Raw genomic sequence first — 26,969 nt, 5'->3', positions numbered from 1 at the left:
GGGCTTGGATGCTGCAGGAGGAAAAATAGTTGAAGGCCTTGGGAGGTTGAAGAAAAACAAGTTGGATTTTCCTAGTGCCAGGTCAGGTCTGATTTTGTGAGCCCTGGTGGGTACTTGGATTAGGGTGTTTTGTTTTGTTTTTTAAGGAGCCCGAGCCCAGGGGAGTGTGAGTGTGAGCTGAGCTAGCCTCTGTAACTTAAATCCCTTGTTTGCCCACCATTGTGACTGTTCAAAGGGATGAAGTTATTGCTGGTTGGTTTTTCAGAGGCTGAAGTGGAGTTGGTTCTACCTCGCTGCAAAATGAATGAATAAATTACAGGTCAAGGTTAATGTTAAAATGACCACTCCTAAACTGTCCCCTTGGGCGCTGGGCTCAGGGGAGCTCCGGGATGCAGGGAAATAATTCAATCCGAGCCTCTTATCTGTCTGGTAAAGTTCTTGCCTGGAAATCTCACTTTGATGTTTGCGTCTGAGCAGGGAGCTCAGTCCCGCCATTGTTTGCAAGATAGAACGAGATCTGCCAGTGGCATCTTGTTTACTTTCTTCTCAGCCTGCCTGATGGGGTCTGGAGGGTTGAAATCCCTGTCTTTGCTGGGCCCTGGCTCCTTTGATTGCAAAGGTAATTATTAAACAGGTTATTTAAAAGGAAAAGCCCACAGCTCAGGTTCTGAATCTCTCCTTTGCTCCACCCCCACCACACACACACACACACACACACACACTCACACACACACACACACATACATCCCCCCTCTGGCTGTGGACACCCACCATGCTGCATTTACCTGCCTTCTCTCTACCCCCCACCCACCCTGTCCTGAGTTCCAAGGCTGGAGTAAGAGAAAGCAGCCTTGTTTTTCCAACCCTTGGCCCTCAGCCCCAGGCAGCCCCCTGGCTGCTTTCTCGGCTACCATTCAAACTGGGATGATGACTCAGGCTGCGGCTGTTCAGGCCTGGGTGCCGGGAGGAGGGGGCATTGGAGGGCTTCTTAGAAAGGCCAAAAAGGGCCAATCCCTCTGCCCCTTTCCCTTTGTAGAGGGACTGACCCTCTTCCAGCCCCACCCCAGGGTCCAGTTTGGAGGACTCATAGATAGGCATGTCGGGTGCATGAGCCCCTGACCACCTGTGTAACCATGGAAAACCTACCCTTCAGTGGGTCCCACTTCTCCCTCTCCTGCAGGGGGCATCTGGTCTAAGGCCCAGGTGACCAGTGCAGTCTCGCAATGAGCCAGAGGTCAAAGGTCATCTCCAAGTCTCTAGGGTACTATTCTAAAAGATGCTGAGTTTGTTTCTCAAATGGCTGAAAGCTGCCTCCTGGCACTCCTAGCCAGGACACTGGCTTCAGGTTGTGACTAGCTCCCTCAATGCCTGCTTGACAGTGGCAAGGTCCCGTTCCTTCTCTGGCTGTCACTTTGTCTGTGATGAAGACAGCACCACTTGAACAGCAAGTTTTCAGAGAGCTGCTGTGTGTGTAGCATGGAGTAATTGTGGAAATGGGCTTTTTATCAAGTAAAAAGTGTAGTGGAGTGTGGATATACCATTTAAGCTATTCTGAATGATGGGTCACCCAGGCAGACTTTTAGTCCTCTTTGATTTTTCCATCAGTACCTACCCCCTAACGGTGGCCCCTAGCCCTGTCATTTTCTTCACCTCACCCCCAACCTAAGTTCAGATCAACCTAGTACAGCATCCTCCCCCAGGGTCTCTGTGCCACCTGTGTACGAGTTTTCAGTCACTCTCTATAGTGTAGACTCTTGCCATGGCATTTATGGCCTTTCCGGATCTGGATCCAGAATCCTTCTCTTTAGCCACTCTCTGGCAAACACTCGGGTGACTCACAGCTTTCTCCTTCCCTTCACACCTCTGTGCTTTGGTGCTTCCATCTCAGCCTGGAACCCCTTTCCCCAGCAAATTCCTGTCCCACCCTCAAGATCTGGTAATATCACTATGAAACTTTCCTGAAACCCCCTTCCCACCACCCCAACAGATTTAGTTGCTTTGTCCCTTTGGTGTCTACATGGGTGGAGGCTTGGGGAAGAATATGGCATTGGTAGATCCCCATTCTGTGTGGGGGTGCAGCTGCGTCCAAAAGATGCCCCTCCCTCTTGGAAGCCCAGAGCCTGATAGGAGAGAAGGACTGAGGTGATCACAGTACTATAGATAGAATCAGGGAAGGGGGGGGCATCTACTAGGGCAGAGGGGGTATTGGGGACTGCCTGAGGGAAGCAGGTAGACTTCCTGCAGGAGGTGGCACTGGATCTTAGGGCTTTAAAATAGGAATTAGCTAGGTGAGAAATGGGGTCTTGGTCCCAGATCCTGCGTATACCCTGGTACGACTCTTTGAATTAGGTTTTACACCTATTTTGCAAAGGACCGAGACTCAAAGGTTAGGTGACTTGCTCAAGGTCACACAGTAAGTGGCAGAGTCAGGACTTGAATCTGCATCTTTCTGACATAAGCTCGGAGTTTTGCTATTACAGCTTATAAATGATGCCCATATTACATCCAGCCCTTCTGTTTGCAGCGTACTGTTCTAAAGGCTTTAGGAGTACAGCGCGGCACCTGCCAGCTTTCTGTGTCCCTTCTGCCCCGCCTTTGTGACCCTTGTCCTCCAGCAGGAATGTTCATCCTCATCACCTCCCATCTAGACTTTCTACTTTCTGATGGCCCAGCTCAGATGTTCCCTCTGCTTCACGTTTCATCACTTCTCAACTTTTGTCTGTAACAGGATATTGTTTGCTTGTCTTATTCTCCCACCTCAACTTTATGCTCCGGAAGCTTCTTGTGCATCTTTTTATCAACTCCCCCGCCCCCAGCACCAGAGCTAACAGTGCCACCATTGATTTTACCATCTCTCACTAACAGGTAAAGACACTGGGTTTGGAGAAGTAAAGTGCTTTGCTCAAGGTCACACCGCTGGGAAGAAACAAAATTGGGATTTGAACCAGGTCCTCTCTCTACTGTGCTTAGCACAGTGCTTTGTAGGCACTTAGTAACTGCCTGTTTGATGGATGTTCCACTCGGGCACAGAGTGACCCAGATTTCAGCCGGAGTCTCTTATGAGTGCCCTTGGGGGCTGGAAGAAGCATGGCAGGCAGATCACACCTGGAGAAGCACGGCCCTGCGCTGGCTCTTTGCCCCCACTCACGGCAGCGCCTGGGTACGACCAGAATAGGGGGCAGAGGCCAGCTCAATGCACTTATTCTAGGCACACAGCTGGATGGCAAGACCCTGGGTGAGCAAAACCAAGGGTGTCCACAGATCTTCCCCTCAACCCTTGTGATGGACTAAGGTTCTGTAGCCTGGCTGAAGACCCACCACAACCCAACACACTCTTCTCTGCAGCCTTGACACTCTCATGTCTCCCAGCTGTACAGGCCCACACCCACACCCACACGCTGTGGTGTCTCCAGCCTCATGCCTCTGTTCTGTCTGCCTCAAATGTTACTCCTTGCCCTACCCCTTTGTCCACCTGCTCATTCTTTTAGATGCCATTTTAGCCCTGCCACCTCCAGGAAGTCCTCCCTAAGTACACAGTTGAGCTCACATGTGCTGGGATGATGGGCTTAATCTCAAAAAGATGAAATGTGACCCACTGTGGAATATCAGCTGGATGCCTTGGGCCATTACTTAGCTGGCCTCAACAATAGGCAGTTTGAACTTTGCATGATAGGTTATAAGTCGGGCTGCTCTAGGCTTGGTAATTTAAAGGCTTGATGATACCACCAAGTACCCCAGTCATCCTGTCTATTTGGCCATCCTCAGCTTGATGGTGTGGCTCCCTGTGGAACAGCAGGGGCAACTCCAGGCCTCATGGGCAGGAGCAAACCTAGTGGAGGGAAAGGGCTGTTGTCTCGAGGTGTGTCTGAGAAATCCTTTCCAGGAACACCCCATGCCCCCGCACAGACTTCCTCATGTCACTGATGAGACTGGGTCACATGAGCATGCCTGCACCAATCACATGCACACGGAGTGAGAGCATCACGGACCAGTCAGGATTCACTGCACTGTGGCTACCGGGAGGTGGAGACTAGTGCCACCCTTCTGGGACGTGGATTTGCTCCCTGCAACCCTGCAAGGCAAAACCGGGAACACCTAATAAGTATGCAGTGAAAGCCACCACGACAACTCCACGTTGGCCAGATTGCCCCTCTTTTACAGATGAGGAAACCGAGAAACTTGAGTGCCCCAGGACACACCGAAGTGGCAGAGCTGGGATTCAAACCCAGGAAGTCTAGCTGTAGGTTCTGTCTTGATGACTGCGAGGCCAGGCCTGAAAGCACACAAGCTTAGGCACACCTTCCCCAGGGACCACTCAACAGAGGTGTCACCAGAAGGCCACAGCACTGCTCCCCACAGCAAGGAAGTGGAGGGTGGGGGCAAAATCATTATCCTGAAATGTATTCCAGTGCAGGAAACAAAGTCCCCGAGGTGAACGTGCAGTAAGCACATGCCTGCAGAAATACCAATCCTGTGGGTCTCCCATGTGTCTGTCTGTCTGTCTGTCTGTCTGTCTCCAGGGCAGTGCAGACACTTAGCACCACCAGAGCCCCCTAGGCAGCAGAAGCAAAGGCCTGGAGGCTGGAAAGAGAAAGGCGTATGCGGAGTGCAGACTGTGGCCCACTGTGACCTCTGCATGGGGCTGGTGCACATGGTGTGTTTTCTTCATGTAGAAACCGTGCGTCACGCATCTGCCTGAGCAGAGCCCAGTAGGAAGCACAAAAGGAGCTTCTGCCCTGTGCGGAGGGAAAAGGTATGTTCTCTGCCAAAGCTGGAGGGTGAGAGGCCCAACGGCCCAGATGGAGGAGACAGCTCCAGAAGCTGGCAGAGGCAATGGGGCCCAACCTAGAGGATGTCGGGGGTCCCCCTGAATCCCTGTGCATGGCTCAGCCTGCTCAAAGTCCTTCCCAGACTCGGCCCCTGATCGGGTTTGCCTGCCTTGCCTGCGAATATTCCTGGCTCCGACTTCTTGTGTCCCCTCTGGCTTTGTCTTGTCCCTACACCACACATGCCCTATTTTTAGAGTAACTCGTTAGTTTTTAAATATCCCAAATTCTTTGACACTATTCCCTTCAAAAGCTGGAACTCCCCTGCCTTTAAGTGAAGTCTGGGTTAGTGACTTTCTTCTAACTGGTAGAAGGTGACAGAAGTGAGGCTGCAAGGCTTCCAAGGCAGGGGCATCAAAGGATAGCTGCTGCCTGTCTGCTGGGTATCTCTCCCCCCTCCCTCTCTCTCTCTCTCCCCTCCCTCTCCTGCCCCCCCCCCCCCCATCCCTCGCTCTGGGGAAAGCCAGCCGCCACATTGTGAGGACTCTCAGGCAGCCCTGTGGAACGGCCTCCGCAGTGGAGAGGCGCTGAGGCCCTCGGCCAACAGCCTCGGGAGCCACCCAGACAATAGACCCTGCCTCTCGGCCAAGCCTTCCAGGGGCCGCAGCCCCTGTCAGCAGCTAGACTTCGACCTCATAAGAGATCCTCCAGCAGTTGAGCCACACCCAACCAAGTTCCTAACCTGTGGGAACTATGAGAGAGAGAAGTTTGTTGTCTTAAGCCACTAAGTTTTCGGGTCATTTGCTATGCAGTAGACAGCTGATACAGTCACTCTGTGTCATCCTAGTGGGGACGTTTTTAAGAACAACAGGGAGCACTGAAAACAGTTGCCTTGGACAACAGGACAAAGCAGAAAGGGGTATTGCCTTAGCGATAGTAGGTCACCCAGACAGCTCTCGCAGTCCCTAACCTAGCACAGACTCTTCTTGGAGTTGGTACCAGCATCAGCTCCTCCAGGAAGCCCCCTGGGGCTGGGCGAGCGTCCCCCTGGGATCACCATGCCTTGGGGTGGAGGCTGGAGGGCTGGTCCCCCTCTGTCTTTATCCCAGGCGCCTGTCCAGGCCTCAGGACCGGTGCTCCATGGACCCAACCTATCTCTGGTAGTCATGAAGAGGCCATTGTGAAGGACTGAACTGGTCTCTCCTGAGCCTGCACACAGCAAGGTTTTTTCTTACAACAGACCTCTTGGATGAATGAGCCAGCCAAGTCCCACCACACCCTGTGCTGTGCCTCAGCGCAGGCAGGCTGGCCCACTGAGCTCTCCAGAAGCTGACAGTTCACCCAAACCTTTAGCCAATCAGTTTGGGTGTGTGTGTGTTAAATTACAACTTCTAAAGGGAAACTCACCTCCAGACGCCTTCCATTTGCCCCTGCCTTGACTGCCGTACATCAGACATATTCTGCCCTCTGAGATAGGTGTCTAAGAGCTTAGGTCTAGCCTGTCCATGCACGTGCATAGCAGCAGCACTCACAGCACCCAAAAGGTGGGAATAGCGCGAGTGTCCATCAACAGCTGAATGGGCAAGCAAAACCTGGCACACACATACAGTGGAACGCTACTCAGCCTTAAAGAGGAAGGAAATTCTGACACAGGCTACAGTATGCATTGACCTTGAGAACATCATGCTAAGTGAAATTAGCTAGTCATAAAGGGACAAACACAGTACAGTTCCACTTCCACAAGATACCTGGAGCCATTAAAATTGTAGAAAGGTGAATAATGGGTGACAGGAGTTGGCGGGAGGGGTCGTGGGGGCTGTTTAATGGTGATGGAGTTTCTGTTTTGCAAAATGAAAGGAGCTCGGGGCGTGGGCTGCACAGCAGCACGCTGCATGTACTACTGAACTGTACACACTCAGAAATGGTTAAAATGGCAAATTTTATATTACACATTTTTCAAAAAAAATTTTTTTAAGGAAGAGCCTAGCAGTGTGGGGAATCGAAGGGCAGTGTGGCAAGTGGAGGTTGGCGAGCCAGGGCAGCGTGGTGACAGATTTTAAGGCCCATAAGACAGTGACTCTGAGCGTGTTATGTACTGACTCATTTAATCCTCACAACCACCCTCATCACACAGGTGCTGCTACCGGCCCCATTTCACAGATGAGGAAACTGAGGCACTAAATAGTTCAGTACCTCGCCCAAGATCACAAAAACACAAAGTAAAGAGTAGGATTTTTGTTTCTTTTTGAACAGCAGCTTTATTGAGGTAAGTCACCTGTCATACACCTTCTTACAAGCTCATAGCTCAGCCCCGGCCAGGTGGCTCGGTCAGCTGGGTGGCAAGTGTCAGCGTGGGGGTGGTGGCGGCCTCTGTCCCCACAGCGCTGCCAGTGTGCTCAGACTCAGAGGCATTGGAAAGGTCAGTCTGGTCATTGCAGGATGGAATGACTAATTCAGATTTTTCTTTGACAAGGGGAGCTTTTTCAGATTTGGGGGAGCTGTGGGGACTGATGGAGGTGGGCGCAGGGGCAGTGGCGGGGAGGTCTGCAGGCTGCCGGGCGCTGCAAGGTCCGGCGGTCAGAGCCAGGAGCTCCAGTGACCTCCAGTTAGCCTTTCAACGGTGTGAGCTGTCTGCTCCCAGCAAGGCCTTGGGGGCCACTCTCTGCACCCCACACTGGGAAGCTCTGTCTGAGTGGTACTTGTGCACCCCAGACTTGGCGTGCCCCAAATGGTGCTCCCACCAGACCTGCTCCCACCCTCCTCTGTGTCCCCAGTCCAGCCTATCTGCAGGCCCTTTCTGTAATCCCCCCTTCTCGGCACCTGACCCCGTGGTCCCCAGGAGGAGGATCTCCACTCCCTGGGCCTCCCTGAGCCTCGTTCTCAGCAGGAGGGCAGCTTTGATTTGCGCAGAAATCCAGTCCCATCTCAGCCCTGTGTGAACCACTCTGGGATGAAGTCCAGGCCCTGAGGGGGGCCCCTGAGACCCTGCCCTATGGAGCCTGCCTCCCAGGCCCCTCCCTGCCTTCTCTTCTTTCATACTTCATTCTCGCTACCCCTCTCCCTGCACTGACCCTTACCCTCTTCTCTGACCAGGACACCCTCTAATTTGCCCCCGATGTCCCTGCCACCTGAGTCTGGTGCCCTGGCTGTGCCATGCACGAGCTGTGCGGGCTGGACCAGTCACTTCCCATCCTGAGCCCCGCCATCCTGTCTGTGAGACCGGTCAGTGACTGTGCGAGGCAGTGGTGTTTGTGCAGCCTGGAAGGTTTGGCCTGATGAGAATGGACTTGGGGCCAAGCCTGACTCAGGTGGGGGCTCTAACTGCCATCTCAGTGGGCTTGAGCAGCAGGGACTCCTACATTCTCATCCCTCCCAGGAGCCCTGCAGGGAATGGCCCTTCTCCATCGTCCTCAGGGCACTGAAACAGTGCCCATTCCGTGCTTTCTGTGGGACAGTTAACATGTGGCATCATAGGCCTCAGGACAGGTACAGAGTTATCATCCCAGCTGTGTGGTGTAATGCAGAGAGAGCCCTAGAAGTCGGAAGAAACCCCACTCCACCCCATTCTTTTAAGAGTTGGAATTGAGAGCCTGCAGTAGGATCTAGAATGCTGAAAGGGGTGGGGGGAGTTTAGAACAGTCCTTGGACTCCACCCCCCCCCCCACACCCACACTAGGGGTGAGACTGGGGCAGGGCTCTCAGGAACAGGAGATTCCTGTGTGCCCCACACCCCACCCTACAACCAGGGGCTGGGCCCTGTCTCTGATTCATTTCTCCCCTTCCCTGGAGGGGTCCCCCTTCCTCCTCATTGGGTCCCAGGCAGGTGCCCTGATGTGGGGAGGACCCCATGGTGAACTCCCTGGGAGAGCTCATGCACCCACCCAGGCTGGGCCCTCTGAGCTGAGCAGTCCTTCTGGGATGGGTTGTCCACCCAGGGTCACAGTTGGGAATGAGGGGGCTGGAGAGGCATTGGGAGGGTCACCTGTAAATGACAGGGTACCCCAATGGCTCCTTAAGCCAGGCCCTGCAGGCCCCAGTGGATAGCCCAGGCACAAGGAGCGCTGGGCTTGAGGACAAGAGACCACATTTTTTTCATCTGCTCTTCTCCAAATACTACTCAGAGATTCCCCCTCAGCTTCCCTCTAGCCGGGTTCCCTCCCCCAGTGCTTCAGTCCAGATTATCCAGTTGAACTTGAATTGCCTTCAGTTGTCATTTTCCACTGAAAAACAGAGAAGGCGGTAGCACCCACCCCAGAGGGCTGGCCCAGGGATTAAATGAGATCATGTAGATAAAGTGACAAAGTGCTTAGGTCCGCACCTGGTCTGGAGTCCACGCACGTAGGGGCTGTGTGGCTGGGAGATGGTGGCGGTGGGGGTTCCACAGCGTCCCTTGTGCTAACTTTGTACACCAGCACCAGCTGTGCTGCTAAGATGTCCCTTGAAAAATCACACCATTGGAAAACTGCCCCGCGTTAAGGCCCGAGGAGCGCTGGTTCTCAAAAGCCAGGACCCCTGAATTCTTGCACAGAATGAAGATCCTTGCATAGCCCCACCCCCACCCCACACAGAAGCTGTCCTGTGAGAGCAGGTTTTCTCCACATCTCAATTCCCTCTCCCAGGTACAGGTTGGGGAGGGGCCCAAGGTCCAGGTGAGTGTGTGACCGGGAAAAGTGTGCTTCCAGCCCTTCAGGGGCTCGTCCTTCCCGATGAGTGGGGCGGTCAGGCCCATCCATGGTGGCTGGGCACGGCAGCGGCTGCACGGTGGAAAAGGTTCTTTCTGTCTGCTGTTTCCTCACACCTGGCATGGGCCGTCAGCCCTCACGGCTTCCTTCTCCGCTGGTTCACAAGTGGGACTTGACACCAAACATAGGAGCTCAGAGGGGCACAGATATTCAGCCCATACATAACACCACCTTTGGAGAGTTATTTCACTTCAGTAAGTCTCGGTTTTCTTATCCGGAAAACGGGGGGTGGTACTGCTGGCCCCTGGGGTCTTGTGGGAATCTCACGTGTCCAGGGCCCAGCGTCCAGGAGGTACTCAGCAGACATCGGCCGTCACCAGCAAGGCTTCCCTGAGCATCTGCCAGATCCCACAACCCTCAGGTGCCCCAGGTGGTCTAGGGCTCTCGGAGATGTGATTTGGGGCCTCTCCAAGGGGGCCTGGTCCTCTGGTCTCCAAGCAGAGGCTAAGCCGTGCGTCAGGCCTCAGGCAGGCTTAAGCCAGCCGTTTGTCTTCATGTTGAGTCTGGAGACCTTGGGAGCCCACCCCCACCCATTGTTTATCCACCCCTGCAGGGCCCAGGCTTACTAGGGGGCACCCCGCATCTTCTACTGGGAGCACTGCATGGGGAGAAGGCAGAGTGCTAAGGTCACAGTTCACCTGGCCTGTTAGGTGGGTCAGGCTTAGAGCCCCCCCCCCCCCCCCCCCCCGCCCCCGTCCCCTCCCCCACCAACCATATAGGGAGAGGGTTACAGACGGGTGGGAGAGGCAGGAACCCCATCATCCTTTGAGGCTCCTTCATTCTCCTGGCAGTAGGCTGTGGCTGGGATGTCCATGCCCCCGCCCAGGCCCTGGGCAAGAAGGAGAAGAAGATTGGTGACTGCCAGGCAGCCAGGTGCAGGTGAGCAGCAGGGCTGGGGCTTGACTCCAGGGCTGTCCAGCTCCCCAGTACACCCCCCTTCCTGCACCTTCTCAGCACACCCCACTCTTCCCTGCTCCCCTGCCTTTGCAGTCCACCAGCCCTGCCTCCTGCAGGAAGGCCACCCTACCTCTCTGTTTTGTTTTGTTTTGCTTTGTTTTCTTGTAAATTTCTGGATAGCTAATGAATTCAAAATTCATTAAAATTCCAAAGATATACAAAGTTGCCCAGTAAAAGCTCCCCCCCACCTCTGTTCTTCAGCCACACAGTTCCTGCCCCCACAGGCCGGGAGAGTCGTGGGAATTCATGGTGAAACTTTGTGTGTGTGCGCGCACACGTGCGCAAACATGCATATGTATCATTTTCCCCCTTTGTTTTTCACTGTAAATTGCTGTTAAATCGCTCTCACTCTTCTTGCTCTACACCGTGGCCTTTGCAGCTGACTTAACCTCACGCTCACTGCTGTGTGGTTCTGCATGGAGCCAGAGCATCATGTCTTCACCCCGTCTCTGGCCAGCAGACAGTTAGTTGTTCCCGCTTTTTCTGGTGGTGTTTACAGCTAATGCTGTGACATACAGCCTGGTGCACAGGCATGGTTTTGCGTGTGTGAAACAGGTTTATAGTGAAGGCCCAGGAGCATGAGGGTGAGTGAAGTCCTCACCTGGCACCTGCAGAGACGGGTGAGGGTTTACGCTTCCTCTGGGTGGCCTGGGCCTGCTCCCTGCCTCCTCACTGTCCTGCAGATCATCAGACGGCCTGGTGGGGGGAGGAACCCTTCACGTCACCTTCTGTCTGGGTGGGTGTGTTTGTGCAGAGGTGTGCCGGCTCTGAGGCACTTGGCGGTCTTCTCGTTTAGGATTTTGTCACTCTTCATCTCTCTCCAGCCGGCTTGCAGGTCCTCGGTGGGCTGCCAGGGTCTCAGGAGTCTTCCTCCTCCAGGGTTCCCAGCCCATAGTCAGCCCACCCCCCTTAAGGCCCCGTTTTTATTTGCATTCTCACCTGGGCATGTGCTCGTCCCAAAGGCCAGGCCCCATGTGCAGATGCAGGTGGCCGTCAGCCGGACCTTTTGGCCCAGGTAGCCTGCTCCACACTTAACTGCCCCTGGTGTGCCTGGCCCTTGAAGCTGGTCCGCTCCCAGGTCCCAGCCCCCCAGCTCCCTCTGCCTTTTCACCCTTTGCTGGGCTTACCCAGTTGGGAGGCTCCAGGCTCTGGGGTCAGCTGGGCCCGAGCATCACCCTCCTGGGGCCTGCAGGCCATGGGAGCGTGGAGCTGACAGCCGTCCCAGAGGCAGTGCTCCAGGCCCGTAAAACCCCTGCCCCCTCACGGTGCGGGGAGGCAGCTCCTGCCCCCTCCACCCTCAGAGGGCTCTTGAAGAGGCTCCTCCCTGCCTCCGAAGGTGATGGTTACCCTGAGGGCGCCCAGCTCCTGTGTGGGCGGAGAGGACAGTGGCACCTCTGGGGCCCAGAGGTTTTCATCCCTTCACCGTCACAAGCGCACGTTCTGTCCTCTTAGCAGCTCTCAGCCTTTGGCAGGGTGTTGGCATCTCCGAGCCTCAGTTTCTTCATCTGCAAAGTGGGGTGATAATGCTGACGTGGCCAGCTTGTCAGAATTGCACTTTCATGTCATGTTCTGATTACTTGCTCTCTTTTTTTCTAACGCCACTGTCTGCCTTCCTTTCTCTGACTCAGTGACTTTGGCGGATTGGACGTGGCCCCAGGGATGTTAGCCATAGCCATGAGAGAATTTTAATAAAAGATATTTGGCCCAGTGCCCATGGAAGGCCCTTGGGCCAGGCCCTCCTCATGTCAGGCAAGGACACTTGGCTGTTGGACCGTCACCAGGCTGCTCTGGGCAGCTCAGAGAAGTGATGACAAGTGTAAACCAAGCAAAACGAAACCGTTGGTGAGAAGGTTGGGTTGTGAGGGGCTGAACCAGCCGGGGGTGTTGGTGTAGGTTTTACGCCCCAGCCCTGACTGCAGGCAGTCGATGCCACTGTTCGCCCGGAGTGCAGGGCCCCGCCACAGCTTGGGCCTGGAGTTTGCAGGTGTGTCGAAGCCATCGCTTGACCTGCAGGCCAGGTGCCTGAGCACTTTGGACGGAGCAGGGTCTCCTGACCCCAGTCCAGGTGGTCAACAGGACTCTGTGTGGATTGAGACTGCCCTGGCCTGGGGAGCTGGGGCACGGTGAGGAGAGTGGACGGAGGATGAGGAGTTCCCTGCAGCAGGGTAGGGACATGCCGGGCTGGTGGCTGGGGACCAGGAGGTGGTTACAGCCCTGTCCTACCCCAGCCCTGAGGTGTGGGACAGCACTGTTGGGGTGACACCCGATTCTGGCCCCTCTGGGCTGGACCAGCCCTGACATCTTTAGTTCAGCTCTCGTTTCGTGGATCTGTAACTGAGTCCCAGACAGAAAGGACTTGCCATGGCATGCAGCCCTCACAGCGATCCCATGCAGACAGGCCATGGGGAGCCCCGCAGCGGGCCAGCCACGGCTGTTCCCAGGCCCAGCACCGGCCCGCAGGTGGCCTTCACTCGCAGTTGTGTCGGGAAGACTGGAAACAGACCAGCCGCGGCCGAGACAGGGAGGGGCGGGGGCGTGGACTCGGCTTCTCCTCTCCTGGCCGCCCTTGTCTTCTCCCGAGGCACACGGTCTGCGTGGGGCCCTCCCCGAAAGCCCTGCCTTCTCTCTTTCTGTCCTCTCTGTCCCGAGGGGCCCCCTTCTGGGAACCTTCCAGAGCCCTCCACCTTCCCCATCTGTTGCGCTCTTAACACCGTCTCTCTTCTTCGGCGTGGAGACCGTCCCATACAGCCTTTCATGAGCTCATATTCATTTCAGCCCTTCATGCGCCACCTCTGATCTTTTCTTCCAGTCGCTTCACAAGTGCCCACGACGTCTTTAAGGGTGCTGTGGATTGAATGGCTGTGTGTCCCCCAGAACTCAAGTGCTGAAAAGCCTACCCCCCAGGGAGGCTGCATTAGGAGATCAGACCTTTAGAAGGTGATCGAAGTTAAATGAGGTCGTAAGGATGGGGTCCTGATACCGTGGGATTAGCTTCCTCCTGAGAAGAGACAGCAGGGAGCATGCCTGCCCACGCTGTGTGTGTGTGTGTGTGTGTGCGCGCGTGCGCGCGAGCGGGAGGAAGGGCGCAGCGAGGCGGTGGTGTCCGCAAGCCACGGGGAGAGCCCGGTCTAGAAACTCTGCTGGCCCCTTGATCTACTTCTAGCTTCCAGGACTGAGAGAAATCAGTTTCTGTTCTTTAAGCTGCCCAGTGTCTGCCACCCTTTTCTGGAAGCCCTGGCCATTGCTGCCTTCTGTCTCCCCGCCACCTCGGCCCTCCTGGGCCCCTGATGTGGTGAGGACCAGTGGACAGGGCCCAGGACCTGGCCTGTTCAGACCGCTTCCTCCCACAGGTGAGACTCTGTCCCGAGCCTCATTGTGCCCATGTTGGTAACAGGAGGGTGAAGGGAGGGGCACGGTAGCAGTTTTCCTGCCCTTTCTTCCTGGCCCAAGGCTGAGCTCACTAAATGTGCTCAGGGTCAGTACTGGACATTTCCTCTCAGAGCTAACCAGACAACAAGAGGACTGCTCCTGGGAAAAGTAGGATAGTGTGGACGTCAAACTCACGATCCCCCTCATGCCTGCAGCTGTCATTCACTCTGGAGGACCTTGTTGAAGTTTCTAAACTTGTGGAGCTGGAGGTGCAACTCGACCTGAAATGGTGTCAGTGCCGATGGCCTGGGGTGAGCCACAGTCGAGTGGCCAGGCGGCCGGGTGGGTCCTCGAGCTGCGGGCCGGGAATGGGACATGGGCTCTGTTTCAGGTTGCGGTCGCTTGCATTTAAGTGAGTGATGGGTTGGAAAGTTCTAGAACCTCGCTGTCCAAATTGGTGGGCTCTTGCCACACATCGTTATTCAAATTTAAATAAAACAAAGATTTCAGTTCTTCAGGCTCGTGAGCTACATGTCGAAGTGCTCAGTAGCTGCTTGGGGCTCGTGGCTCTCCAGCCGGGCACCGTGAGCGTGCCAGGGCACCGAACCCACTTCCACCAGGGGCCACATCAGCCTCCCGGGTGCCTTCAAAGGGCCGAAATAATTTTAGGACTGTGTAAATGTAACTGCTCCTTAACTGTTAAGGAGTTGAAATTACATTCAGCCCTTTGAAGGCAATCTCGAGGCTGATGTGGTCCCCAGTGAAAATGGGTTTGACACCACAGCGCTGACCACACGCACAGGGACCCCTCCCCATTCGGGAGACTGACTGCCCCTGAAATCCTGGTGTAGACCATTTCTGTCGTTCTGGGAAGCTCTGCCTAACAGCACGGGTTTAGAAGGTTGCGTGGACTCAGGGAGAGAGACTGCCAGGTATGTTGTGGCAATGCCTGCCCCGACTTAGAGTTGGGCAGAGTGGGGTCACACCTGGCCGTCCTTGCCATGCGAGGGCAGGTGCTGGGGACTCCTACTGTGGGCCAGGCAGCCGTGTGTGGTGTTGCGGGGTGGGGGTGAGCCCGTGCTGGCGGGGCTGGCGGGAGTTGGCTCCACTCCGACATCCCAGCCACTCACAGACTCAGCGCTTCAGTGTCTGCTCAGGCACTGCCGCCTCCAGGGTGCCTTCCCTGGCCCCCGGCCCCCAGCACTCCCCGGCTGCCCTTCTTTGCTCGTTCCCTGTGTCCGCACCACCCCCACCGTGTAGACACGTCATCACGTCTGCCTCACCGGCCAGCACCGTAGCAGACAGGGCACCGGCTCAACAGAGCTGGAGCTGCACTTCTTCCGTGGCTGGCCACGTGTTCTGACATGGGCATGACAAGGTGCCGGCCCAGTGCAGAGGGAGGCACAGGACGTGCCCAGGATCACCCAGCTTGATGAGAGTCCAGGCTGGCCCTCCCTCCTGGCTCACAGCGAAAGCCTCTTCCGGGGGGATGGGGGGTGGGGGGTGGGGGGGCCTGACACGTCGGGCCCGGCCAACCGGGCCAGCCCCTCATGCTCTAGGCTTGGGCATCACGAGGATTCCAGGGGTCAGGCTGCAGCCCCACTGGAGCAGCCAGTTGCAAGGACTCCCAGGTGAGTGTCCAGAGCTGGCAGATGTCACAGGTCACTTCTGTTTTAACAGGTTTACATTGGCTTAACCTACTCCCGACCTCACAGGCAGGTCAGGGAGCTCTGGGAGTCCCACAGGCCCCCCGCCCCCTGCCCCCAGTGTTCCAGCGCTGACCACACGCACAGGGACCCCTCCCCATTCGGGAGACTGACTGCCCCTGAAACCCAGGACACTGAGAACTTTGGGGGTCCGGGAAAGGGAAACAGGGCATTCGTGGGCCAGAAGGGTTTTCTTTGGCCCACCGAGCGTGTTTTTAAAAGATTACACCATTTCAGCATTAACATAGATCACAAAAATCTGGGTTTCCATTTTTCCTTGAAAAATTGGAAGCTCTTACGTTCTAGGGCCCACATGGTTACAGCGCCTCAGAGCCCAGTGGCTGCTGCCCCCGTTTTGGCAGGAAGGGGGACGCCCTCCCCCCCGACGGAGGCCGGGTCCCGGGGCTGTTTGTCCTCACATTTCTACCCGCCTGTCTCTCCCTGCCCTTCACTCCCAGACGTTCAGGGAAGAGAAGTGGACAGAGAGGGCCTCGTGTTTCTTGGTGCGAGTGGAGAACGTGCCTGGGTGTTTGACCGGAAAGCCCGTCTCACTCCTGCATCCCTTCCCCCGGGTATTTGCGGGCCTTCGAGCTGTAGTCCCTGTTCTAGGCCTTTCCAGACTCTTTCTTGACTGGATCCTCCCCCTCCCACCCCGTTTTGTTTCCTGCCCCTGGGACCCCTGCGGAAACTCAACTCTGTCCTTGGGGGCTCGGACATATTCTCGGTACAGACGGGGGCGCGGGGCACAGCTGCCCTTGGCAACTGCTGACCGTCATCCAGTCTCCCAGCTGGAGGGCACAGGGGCTGGAGGCTGTGTCGGTGCTGGCACAGCCACAGGCATGGCTTCAGTCTCTAGGTCCTGCATCCCAGCGTTCCCTGGGTGCCCCGCCCCCCATGCCCCACCCCGCTGGGGCCCCCAACGGAGGGAGCCTGAGCCCAGCTTCCACCCCGCCCCCCCCAGAGAAGGAGCAGAGAGGGGCACGTGGAGACCCAACAGCAGGGTCCTCTGAGAGGTGCAGGACCAGCCTCCCGTACTCAGCCACAGTGAGCTGCTTAAAACAGACGCCTGATCCATTGCTCAGACATCTCATAGCCTTTGTTGTTGTTGTTGTTGTTGTTGTTGTTAATACATCTCGGGCACACAGAGTTTGATTACTCTTCATCCTTGGTTTGCAGCATACTTACTGATGCTGCTTTTACTTTCCTTTTGCTTTTTCTTTGAGTAATGGTGCCCCCACTGTAGCCATGACATCAATGGAAACTGCTGTCCACCCACGCTACCTTTTCCTGGACTTTTGCAAATGGTTTTGCCCCATGTATATACCTGAAAAGGGTTTCTGGCTCCATGTCATCTTCTGAGCTTGCGTTTTCCCCTCACCGTTGCATTCCAAGGTGTAGAAGATACTCAGTGTTTCCATGGCTGCAGGTGATTCATCCGCACTGCCTTGGACTAGTGCTCTTGATTGAGTTGGGGGTCCCCTGCCTGGTTCTCTTCCTCCAGCCTGAATTCAGCTTACTCAGCCCTCCTGAGCCTTTCCCAGGCACTCCATCCAAGGGAGGCCAAGCCTTTCCTCGTTCCACAGCCTTCACCACAATAGGCTGCGAGAATGCCCTGTGTGCTGTCTTTGCCAGCACCCCGTACTAGCAGGTTCCCATACTAGCAGGTTCCCGTCCCGCCTCAGTGGGGGCTCAGCGTCAGCACAGGGTGTTGAAAGGCCTGGCCGCAGGCCCCGCCCCCTGGGGAGGGTGAGGCCTGGGTGGACTCGGTGGGCTGAGGAGTGCAGAGCAGTTCTGTGGGGCACTCCAGCTGCTTTTGTGGAATTGCAGGAATTGGGGGCATAGGAAGCCAGCCAGGAGACTTTCTTAAGAAGGATGTTCATAGCAGCTTTATTCCTAATAGCCAAAAACTAAAAATAACCAAATGTCATCGACAAGAGAAAGGATAAATAGGAGTATATTATAATACATTATGAATGCATAGAAACACACACGTATATTCATCCACAAAAACAACTACAATACATAAAATGAAACAGAATCATCTCAAAATCGATACATGGGACATGTGGAGCCGAGGAAGCCGGGCACACAGCAGCGCGCCCCGTGGTGTGGAGGCACTGGAGCGAGCACGCCACCGAGGTGGTGACGGTGGCCGCGGTGTAGGGGTGCAGGGATCGGCAGGAGAGGGTCAGAGAGGACCGTGCCCGAGGGGGGTTCGCTGTCTGGACTGCAGTGGCGGTTAAATGGGGTACACAGTTGTCAGAACTCATCAGACTTGCACCTAAAACCTGTATGTTCTTTCATTGCAGTAAATTACGCCAGAGTTTTACATAAAAAGTGTTAGAGGAAAAAAGTATTACCTGGGGGGACAAAAAATGACCCCGGGCCAGACTTGGTCTCACGAGAAGCGTTTCTCTCTGTCCTGAAATGACGTGCTCCTTTCGGGGGCTGCCGGAAGTGGCCCTGGCCCTGCGAGCAGCGTGTGGCCGAGGGGTTGGTGGAGGACCCTTTGTCCTCACCTGTCTTCGCTCTGCCGACTCTGCCCCTCAGACCCTCGTTCCAGGGACCCTTGAGGCCCAGCGCAGGGCCTGAGCCGTGTGGCCACCTCCAAGCAGGCCACCCAGCACATCTGCTCGACTGTGACGTGGAAAAGGCCCAAGGAGGACAGCGGGGCAGGGGGCGGGGGGTGTTACGGGAGTGGCCAGTGAGTCCCACAGACGGGCCAGACCCAGGGAACCTACACGCAGGCACAACCCGGGAGAGGAGGGTCTCGGGATTCCGGAAGCCTCTCTCCCAGCCGCCACTGCCTCTCCTGCATGCCGTCCCGACTTCTGCTGCCTCCATGTGATTCTGTCCATTGTTGAAGCATTTTTGGTGCCAAAACCAGAACAGTCCCTGGCAAGCCGAGATGATCGGTCCCCCAGGTACCTCCCGGCTGGCGCTGAGGTGAACAGGCACTGCCGTGCCGGGACTCAGGCCTCAGGCCGCAGAGGGGCCCGCAGAGGCTCCGTGAGCGAGCTCTGCCTGCCCTCGGCCACTTGCCCACGGAGGGCCACTGGGAGGTGGTGGCCGGTTCACCGTGCTAAGGCCCCTGGTTAAGCAGCTTGCCGGGATCCTCTCCTAGTCGGGAAGGCCCAGGCATCCTGCAGGGGAGGCTGGCTGAGCAGTCTGTCTGGGCTTCCAGCTTCAGCCAGGCACCCTCAGCAGGCCCACTGGGCACTTTGTAGAATTCCCCGGGTGAGTTCAGTGTGCAGCCAAGGGGTTCTCACTTGAGAGCCAGAGCTTCGAGCCGTCAAGACCTGAGTGCCATGCAGTGTTTTTGCCCACAGCCCCATTTCCATTAGGGGAAGAGTGACAGCCTGTTGCGGGCTCCCCCTGCCGTGTTTCCAGGTGGTGGAAATGTCCAGGGTCCCTGGAGGGGAGACGCACAGCTCGCCGCGTGTTGGTTAGAAGGAGGCTACATTAACATAACAGAGTTTCTAGAAATAAGCTACCCCAGAATGGAACAAATTGTTTTGCAAAGGAGTGGGTTATGCAAATAGAGGCTGGGCCCCCACCTCCCCTGGGTCCCGTCACCAGCAAGGTCACCGTCCGGGAGCGGGCAGCACACGGTGGTCTCCCTCCCTGGTCCCGGGCCTCCCTGCGCTCCGCCTCCCTGTCTGGGTGATTCCAGGAAGTCCCCCTTTGTGGTTTTGACGGGGAACCTGCGGTAAACTGTTCCACAAATTAAACAAACTTGCAGTTCTTTTCGCTCTGCTAATTTACTGGGTCCGTAGATCTGAAATCTCAGAGTGGGTGTGCTGGGCGAGTTCACTTGGCAGTGGCCCTCCGACGCCCCGTCCCCCTCCGGGTTTAAGGGCTCTTGTGGGAACAGGGCTCCGACTGGCAGGGGCTTGTCGCCCAGGGTGCCCCAGGAGAGGCCCGAGTGAGGGCCCAGCTCTGCTGCTGGGTTAGGAATCCGAGAGTAAACAGATCAAGTTTCCAGTGTCAGCTGGCCTCAGCGATTGAAAATGAGAATGTTCTCTGAGATGACTCAGCCTCGGGGTAGAGGCAGCCCCCAGCCTTGGCGCTGCCCTGGAAGTCGGCCACAGGCCAAGCCCACAGGGAGCGGCAGTGGGTTTTCAGAGTGAGCGCGCGGTCTGCCACTGCCGTCTGTCCCATCAGGAAGAGGACGCGAGCTGCAGTCTCGGTTACGGGACAGGTTGCCGTCCTCGGTGTCCTCATCTGGGAAGTGGGGGCAGCCATTCCTCTCTCAGAGGGCAGATGTGAGAAATGAGTCCAAGACCCTTCCAGCCAGTGTAGTCGGAGAAGTGCACGTCAGAAGCAGCTCAGGGAGAAAGCCGGGGCGACAGTGGCTGGAACCCAGGGAGACTCCCTTGGGAACCACCTACATGGGGAGGAGAAGAGAAGTCACTACAGGAAGCAGAAGAGGAGTGTCAGTGTCAGAAGCTGGAGGAGGGCACGTGAGAGATTCTAGTGTCCAGGGAAAGGCCTTGGCCAGCCATGCATGGTCCAGCCAGTAGGTCAAGGGCAGGAGGGCGTGGGGAGGAGGCTGTCCGGTTCGTCTGGCGGAGGTCATCGGTGAGGGGAGCTGGACCCGATGGGGGTTGGTGGTGTCCGGCGGGGGGCCTGTGTGGTGGCAGAGGGGTGGGGGGAGGGCAGCAGCCCGAGGAGGAGATGGGGATGCGGAGACTTTATTTAGGATGGGGGAAACTGGAGCCTGTTGTCGTTGGGCAGGGAAGCCGAGTGTGAGCGAGGCACCTGTGGGAACGGAGAAAGGAGCAGCTGGCCCTGGCACTGTTTCTGTGGAGCCAGGACGGGCTGAGGTGGATGGGAAAGCAGGGGTGTTTTGAGAGAGCGTCTCACCGCTCGGCCCAGGCACTAGGAGACTGGAGGTGCGGGTTGGGGTTCATTTCATGCCTGACCGTGGACGTGAGACGGATCGAGCAGGTCTCGTGGGCGGCGGGGGGGGGGGGGGGGGGGGGGGGCAGGAGCCGGGCCCTGCAGGGATTTCTGAACTGGAGGTCATGGCTGAGGACGGCGGTGCTGGACAGGGGTCATCTAAGGATTGGGGCCAGCCAAGGGGGCCACCCAGGACACCCTGCCCCAAAGCCAGCACAGAATTGGAGTGGCCACAGGACATGAGGGAGGAGCTCAGGCGACCTGAGAGCTAGGGGCACTCAGGGTTGCCAGGCAACGGGACAACAGCTCCGCGCAGTGCCCCAGCGCGGCTGTGAAGTCCTGCAGTGGCAGCCCTCCGGGGACCACTAGTGTCAGGGGCTTGGGGGTGGGGACGGGACCGCAGACCGCTGTAGGGGCCTGTGTGGTGATCATCGTTGTTGGCGTGCCTGCCTCCTCGGCGGGATGGGCGGTTGGTTGTGTGCCGGGCGCCCCCACCGGCGCGTGCGGAGCGGAGCATGAGGAGTGAGCATCCGGTTCTGTTGGGAGCAGACCAGGGAGCATCAGTGCCACTTCACACTGAAAGGAAGAGGAGAAACGGGCGCTGTGGGGGCACCCATGTGTGCCTGGCACTCTCAGGGGAGATGCTGACCTCTCCCCTGGCCCAGGGACTGGCGTGCGTGCCCTCCGTGTGAGTGGGGAGCCCGGCGTGGGGCTGTGTGAGAGCCGAGGCCGTGGAGCTGACACCCCCCCGGGACCCCCACCCAGGCCCCTGACTCCAGAGCACTGCCTTTTCCAGAGCCTTCGCCGTCCCCACAGCACCATCCGAGGGTCGACCAGAGGCTGGGCTGTGAGGACCCGGCTGAGGGGTGAAGGTAGATCTGTGGAGCCAAAGTGAATCCCCAAATCACTGACGGGCCCCAGTCAAACCGAATGACCCAGGTGGCGGGGATCGGAGTCTTGGAACCAGTCCTCGAGTTCATCTGGGACCGCTGCCTGACTCTGGCGCCCGGACACCAGGGGCGGCGGCCCTTGTGCTGAGGTTCCTACACCTGTTTCGGCCCCACAGCCGCCCCAGCTCCGGTTCTGTGGCTGGGTCCCCCACACCCTTCTCCTGGACCCCAAGGGGCCTCAGCTCAGGTTCATGACCCTTACCCATCCGCATCCTTGAGTGACCCGCCTTACTCGATTTATCTGACTAATCAGTGTTAATAATGTAATCAGCCCCTGTTAAGCCAGAGCAGAAATAGGATCTAGACAATACCTTACATTCAACCAAAGATCTCTCTCTGGCCAGGGTTGCGGGTACCCACACCCTAGTGAACCTGTGTTCTTCGTTCCTTTGCTTCCTGCCCATGGAGTTATATTGCAACTATGATGAGTCTTAAAGGCGGTGTGTTGGTTTTCGTTTTAGCTGTTTTTAACTGTAAAGAGAGGACCCCGCTGTATGTAATATTTGGGGACTTTTCCATCCACCATCACGTTGCTAAGATTCTTTCACATTTCTGCAAGTCACTGTAGGTTGCTCGATTGGACCGCTGGGTAATGTTCTCCTGCCATCGTTCCCCTCCCTCTTCAGGCGACGGGCACCCGGGCTGTAGCCAGGTTTCTGTGACTGGGAGCAGGCTGTTACAAATTCTTACGTGTGAAAGAAGGTGGCGTCCTCACGGGAAGAGCGGTGTCATGGGGACTGTGCCTCAGCGCCCTCAGCTTAGGGATGGCACAGTTCAGTGGGCCCAAGGCAGGAACTGCCTCAACCTGACAGCGTCAGCTGTCCTGTCTGAGAAATGGGACTAGTCAGTGGCACTGCACGCCCACTCAGCACTGACTGTGCCGGGCTCTGCTGAGTCCTGCGCAGGCCTGGGGGCCTAGATGGGAAGGACTCAGCCCCTCTCCCAGGAGCGGAGGTCTCACTGGCGAAGCCAGACCTGAAGTGAGTGACCCTGTACCACACTGGATACTCCCTCGCTGGGGAGGCAGACGGGTAGGTGTGAGAGGACCCTGGGGCAGGGGCTGGGCTGGGCCCCTCGGTCCCTCGTGAGACAGTAGACATCACTGAACACAGAGGAGCCGAGGGCCTACAAGCAGCAGGTGCGCTCCTGTCTGCAAGGCCTGAGCACCCCCCGGCAGGCCTGCGGCTGGGGACACCCAGTGTCCCTCACTCACGGGCCAGCTGCTCCGCGTGGCTGCACCGAGTGACCACACTTGGGCATTCTCGAGCACGTCCATGTATGTTCAATGTCTCCTTAAATTCTAAACCTCGAGGGAGGCACTTCCCAACCTCCTTCCCCGGTAAGGCGCCTGGGGCGAGTTGAGAACCAGTGCTTGCTCCAGCCTCGTCTCGGGCAGGTGGTGAGGCCGAGGGCCACCTGTGGGCCTTTTCCATCTCGGCCCCCCCGAGGAAGAAAGGAAACCACCAGTCCTCACCTCCTGTGTGCACCCGGGCGTGTGTTCACAAAGCAAGAGGCTGGCCTCTCCCAGGCTGTGTTCCCACCCTGGCATGACCCCTCAGCCCTGCACGGCTACGCCAGGCCACTGGGGCAGGCCTCCGTTCAGCGACCCTCCTCCAGAGGTCTGTGCTTCGGGCCTTGGGGCGGGGCCGGGGCAGCCCCCCAGCCCCAGGTTCCTGCCCCGGGTCTCCGTAGAGGGAAGGGCTGAAGCCCCTGGGGCCAGATTTAAAGGTGAGTAGGTTCTGCCAATTCAGACTTGACTGAATTTACCAGCTCCGCCTGCTGGCCTCCTTCCTGGTGCCTCCGGCCAGAGCCCTGGCCACGGGAGACTGTTGTTCCCTGCCTCGGCCTCACGTTTCTTCCCCAATTTGTTGAATATTATTTCCTGGCCACAAACGGACCCACGCCTACCACTGTCGGCCTGGTCCAAACCACCAGCAGCTCCCGCCAGGTCCTTGAAGAAGAACAGTCTCCTAACTGGTGACGGGCCTTCGCCCCATCCGCACACGGGCCACGAGGCGTCGTCCCTCCCCATCACCTCTGATGCCACTGCCTGTCGCTCCCCTGTGCCCACCGCTCAAACAGTCTGGTCTCTGTCCCTTCCAGCATTCGCCCCCTCAACCCCCCCAGGGCCCCCCCCCCACTCCCGCAGGGTCCCAGCTGTGGCCTCCCTGGGGGAGCAGCGTGCCCGCTCCTCTGCCTCCCGCAGGTCTGGCGGGGCCTTCCCTTCCCTGCTCAACTCTTTTTGTTGGTGGTGGTGGTGGTTTTTTTGTGTTTGTTTGTTTGTTTGTTTGTACTATGGCCAGGTATACACAGTACAAATTTACCATCTTACCTGGGTCTCAGGGCCTTTATCCAGACCCTACTAATTCCTTCTGTCCTACCCATCCCCTTTTTGTTGATTTTTATTTATTTTTAGAGAGAAGGAAAGGGAGGGAGAAAGGGAAGGGGAGAAACGTTGATCAGTCGCCTCTCGCACGCACCCCCACTGGGGACCAGGCCTGCAGCCCAGGCATGTGCCCCGACCGGAATCAGACTGGGGACCTTTCGCTTTGTGACGTGATGCCCAGCCCACTCAGCCACACCAGTCAGGGCCCTGCCCACCCTTTTGCAGTCCTGCCTGTACGTGACCCCCTAGAATTTGCGAGCAGTGTTGCCCACACTGTCTGATTCGTCTGGCCGCCTGTGACAAGAGCAGATTCTTCTCTGTCTTAGCGGACAAGAACCTCCTCCTCAGGACTGCCCTTCGCCTCACAGAACCAGTGTCACTGCACCCTGAGCCGGTCCCCTGTGGTAGTGGAAGACAGCAGAAACGAGACGTGAGCACCGTGAGAGACCTGTGAGGACCCAGGAGAAACGGGAAAATGCTGCCGCTGGTTAAGGGAACAGAGGCCGGCACTCCCATCCCCGGGAGGAGAAGTCCCGGGACGGGTGTGACCAGCGCCCCGAGGAGGCCCGGGGCCCTTCTGTCCCTAGCGCACGTTGTGGAAGGCCCCTGGGCCTCGCTGCAGGAAGCGGGGGCCACGCCTGGTGCTGGCGGGGCAGGGCCCCTGGCCCCTGCATGGCCCCACTGTGACGTCCTGCGGAGGAAGATGCGGCTGGACCTCCCTCCGTCCAGACTGAACGGGCTGCACTTTGTGAGAAGGACTCCTGGCTTCCCAGCCTGGTGCTGACATTCAGAGTAGGCTCGTGGGCGTTTAGAGGCTCCACCTGAACAAAAAAAAAGGAGAATGGTTTGTAAACAGGTGCCTGGAATGCACTGGAAGCCTATTTGCCTGTCCAGTGTGAAGGCTCTGGGTTCATCTCAAAGCCCACCGGTCAGGCTGTAACTGCAAAGGTCTGGACTTGTTCTGTGAGCAGCTGGCAGGTGACCGCGGCAGGGTCTGGCTGGCACAGGGCGTGGAGACCCTACAGGACGCAGGCTGCAGTCTAACAGAGACAGCTGCTCCCACTTCCCTGAGACCTGGGTCCTCTGTGCGAGACTCCACATACAGGCAGCCTTTGCTGAGCCCTGACTACCTGAGGGGTCCTCGTGGTGTCTAGGAGCCACGTGAAAGTGAGCACAGCCTGCGAGGCCGTGGAGAAGGCAGGAGGGATGCCGACGGCAGCTTCCACCCGGTGGTGATCTGTCAGGCCGCCCCCCTGGTGCACCTGCTGGATGGTCCCCATCCTGACACGCCAGATGTCTGAGGATTGCTGAGGCCTCCATGTGGTGTGTCAGGGGGCAGGGTCGGGCCCGGGGTTGCAGGTCTGGCTGCAATACAGGTTCACTAGCAGTGACGGGCTGGGTCCGTCTCCTGTGTCACAAATCACCATTCCTTCCCTGGCTCTGTGGCGAGAGCTGAGCTACTAGGGAGCTGAGGGGACTTCCCAGCCGAAGCTCGTTGCTTGGGGAACCAGGTGTTTCAAAGGCTCAGGCACTCAGCTTTGTCCATCTCCCCGTGGAGGCAGCATCTCTGCTGCAGCCTGCCTGCCTGGGGCTCAGCCACTCAGAGAATTGACACTCACTGCCCACAAGCCAGCCCATTGGTGTCTGTCATCAGCTGACTTCAGAGCTTTTCTTTACTCGGAACACAAGCTGGCCTCCCCATTGCCTCCCCTTAGCTCTGTCTGCCCACTAAGAAGAAATAGCCGACACATTTAGTGCTCATCACAGTCATACTGAGTCATCATTTATTCTTCAACGACAGCCCTGTAAAGTGGATAGATACTGTTGTTATCCCCATTGTACAGGTGAGGAAACGGGGGCACAGAGAGGGTAAGTAACTTGCCTACAGTCACACAGCCACAAACAGCAACATTGCTTCCATCCATGGTCCACAATAACCACAGAGATTTAAAGGTGGTGCCTGGAATCTTCCTCTAGGCCACAGGGAAACAGTCTGGGGTCCCCTCAGTTCCTCAGGGCCTGCTCCGTGTCGGCCGTGAGGCTCCAGACAGGCAGGGGCTCCCCGGTGTGGCCTGCACTCATCCAGTACCCATGCTGTGTTCACAGAGCCCGGGGGTGCCTTGGCACCCCCTAGACGGGGGACATGCTTGATTCTCGGGGTGTGTCCTGAGCCACACCACAATGAGCCAGGGCTGTCCCTGAGCTGCAGTTCCCGTCTCCGTCCTCCGGGGGTCGGAGCAGGAGGGTCGTGTGTCCTGCCTCCCCGAGTGTTGCTACAGGATCACCCAGCACCAGCACAGGCAGTGCGCAGCCTGTGTGCCGCCCAGCCTGGGAAGTGAACGAGCCCTCTCCCCTCAGCTGTGCTGCGCCCCCTTGCCCAGGTCCCTGGGCAGCAGATCTGTCTTGGGTTCTGACTGGTATGGCTGGAAAGTTTTTCCCCTTGAAAAATATTTTCCAGACACTCGGTCGCTCTGGAATCATGTCTCCGTGCCTTGTTGGCCAGGGCCCTTGAGGTGCACCCTGCTGTGGAGCTGGCAGGGCTCCAGGTGGCCCGTGCACTGCCCAAGCTGGGCTGGGTGGGAAGTAGCCCACATTGAAGCTGCCCCTCGTCGTACAGAGGAACGAAGCAGCCCAGGTTCACCACCCCCCAGAACCAGGTTGGGACTGGAACCCAGGCCCCTGGGCTCCAGGGCTGCAGTCTGTGTGTGTGTCTCTCTACCCCACCCCCACCCCCCCACTCCCACCCCGCCCCAGGCTGCTCTCTCCTCCTGTTGTTTCATCCTGTTCCTAAGTCCCGTGAGGGCACCTAGAGGGCAAACAGATCTCCTCCTCTGGCTTCCTAACAGGCTGGCCAATCGCTGGGTTTGGGTCCTCTTTCAAACTCCTTGTAGACCAAGTACAGAGAGGCCACCGGCCGCAGGGTCTGGCCTCTGGGGTGCGTATTTGGCCATGGTCGCTGGAGAGCACAGAGGTGGGACTGGAGACTTCGCTGTTTCCCAGAGGGGTGAGTCGAGGCAGAGCCACACCAGGGCCAGCAGGGCTCCTTCTGGTCAGGGCCTCTCTGTATGTGGAGGTGGGAGCGGCTGCAGTCTGCTCCTGCCGTCGGACAGAGAGCACTGACTCTGCGCCCAGCTGGGGCTCACCCTAGGCGTGTGCACAGGGACCCGTCCTCGCCTGTGAGAGGTCACGGT

At 57.4% G+C, this 26,969-nt stretch overlaps 1 protein-coding gene across 1 annotated transcript in view; it reads left to right on the top strand.

Annotated features, from left to right (window-relative positions):
* Nucleotides 1-26,969, top strand: part of CASTOR2 (cytosolic arginine sensor for mTORC1 subunit 2) — a 46,312-nt gene that overhangs the window by 1,004 nt on the left and 18,339 nt on the right. The window lies entirely within an intron of this gene.

The sequence above is a fragment of the Phyllostomus discolor genome, chromosome 3 (assembly GCF_004126475.2).
Source record: "Phyllostomus discolor isolate MPI-MPIP mPhyDis1 chromosome 3, mPhyDis1.pri.v3, whole genome shotgun sequence".
Lineage (NCBI taxonomy): Eukaryota > Metazoa > Chordata > Mammalia > Chiroptera > Phyllostomidae > Phyllostomus > Phyllostomus discolor.
This window is presented reverse-complemented; position numbering and strand designations above follow the sequence as displayed.